This window comes from Marmota flaviventris, chromosome 1 (genome assembly GCF_047511675.1).
Source record: "Marmota flaviventris isolate mMarFla1 chromosome 1, mMarFla1.hap1, whole genome shotgun sequence".
Classification (NCBI taxonomy): domain Eukaryota; kingdom Metazoa; phylum Chordata; class Mammalia; order Rodentia; family Sciuridae; genus Marmota; species Marmota flaviventris.
Genome location: NC_092498.1, coordinates 209,215,252 through 209,217,097, shown reverse-complemented (window position 1 = coordinate 209,217,097; position 1,846 = coordinate 209,215,252). Strand labels below are relative to the sequence as shown.

Sequence of the window (1,846 nt, the reverse complement as noted above, 5' to 3'; positions counted from 1 at the left end):
CAAACCAACAAGTAATTGCTTCTACAGATTGAAAGGAAGAAAAAAATACAAAATAGGCAACAGACTTACAGACACCCTTTATCATAAAATCTGTGTATATGGTCAAGAAGCACAAAAAGCAATTGGAGCCCAGCAGGAGAGGCAGCGTCCACACCGTGAAGCGCCCTGTTCCGTCACTCTTCACCACACTGTGCAGGCACAGGGTCAGTATTCCTGTCTGCTGGAGGACAAGGAGCTGCACAGAAATGTTCCCAGGGCCCTCTTCATGTCCCTGTTCCTCAGGCTGTAGATGAAGGGGTTCACCATGGGGGTGACCAGGGTGTACAGGATGGACGCCAACACCCCTGTCCAGGAGGCGCGTGACCCTGTGGAGCTGAGGTAGACCCCCAGGCAGGCTCCATAGAACAGGGAGACAACTGAGAGGTGAGAACCACAGGTGGAAAAGGCCTTGTACTTCCCTCCTGCTGTGGATATCCGCAGGACAGAAGCCACAATTTTAGAATAAGAGAAAAGGATCCCAGCAAGAGGGAAAAACCCCATGATGCCTGTCACTGTATACAATGTGACACTACTGATGAAAGTATCAGAGCAGGCGAGCTTGAGGACCTCAGGGAATTCACAGAAATAGTGTGGGATTTCCACGTCTGTGCAGAAAGAAAGCATCAGTCCACTCACACTCTCAGGAAGGGCTCCCAGCAAAATGATGAGCCAGCTCAGGAGAAGAACTGAGCACCGAGCTTGGGGCTCATGAGGACCGTGTAGTGCAGGGGCCGGCAGATGGCCACAAAGCGGTCATAGGCCATCACAGTAAGAAGTCAATTGTCCAGCAGTGCAAAAACAGTGAAGAAGCACATCTGGGTGATGCAGCCTGCATAGGTAATGGCCTTGCTCTGTGTCTGGATGTTCACCAGCATCTTGGGGATGGTGGTGGAGGTAAAGCAGATGTCAGAAAAGGAGAGGTTGGACAGGAAGAAGTACATGGGCATGTGCAGGTGGGAGTCTGAGATGATGGCCAGGATGATGAGCAGGTTGCCAAAGATGGTCACCAGGTACAAGGACAGGAACAGCCCAGAGAGAACTGACTGAATCTCTGGCTTCTCAGAAAGTCCCTGGAGGAGAAATCCTGGAGTTCCCGTGTGGTTTTCTGGATCCATGTAAAGTAAACGTCCCCAGGGGAGAAACAGCAGCTAGAGGAAGTCCACAGCCACCTCAGGACCCTGGCTGCCTGGGACGTGGACCCAGTGCTCTAGCAGGCATTGGCTTGGTGGTCACTTCTCTGCTGTGGGTCACACTGGGGTTCCTTAGTGCCACTAGTTCCCTTTGTTGCCACCACCAGCTGGAAAACCCAGACACCAAACCTAATTCAGTTCCCAAACCCGATTGGACCTAGTCGACTCCCTGCACCTGGTCAGCAGCCTTCCTGATCTCAGGTGTCTTTGGAATGATTTTTGTGCTTCACTTTTAAATGTCATGGTAATAACCACCATTTAGGTAAAAATTTTAAAGCTGGGTCTGTATAACTCCCATTAATGATGAGGAAGTCACATTTTCTATAGGCTTGGTTAATTTTTAATTAAAAAGTATAATGGACCAATCAATGAAGAAATTGACTCACCCAATTCTTTACCCAATGATGAATTATTGGGTGAGTCAATTTCTTCATTTAATTTTGGTGATGTTCATGAATGATGAACGTCACCAAAATTAAAATTCAGTAATTTTGAAATCTCACCTATTTTCAATGCATATAAATTATTGGGAATCACATGGAAATAAATGTGCCAAGGAATTTTCCAAGTCTATGTTAACCCTGATACCAAATGACAACTGCTTGTTCTGTAGCACT

General features: G+C 47.5%; 1 pseudogene; it reads right to left on the bottom strand.

Moving 5' to 3' along the window:
- Positions 1-204: 204 nt before the first annotated feature.
- Positions 205-1,154, bottom strand: LOC114107698 (olfactory receptor 7A17-like; annotated as a pseudogene).
- Positions 1,155-1,846: the final 692 nt, after the last annotated feature.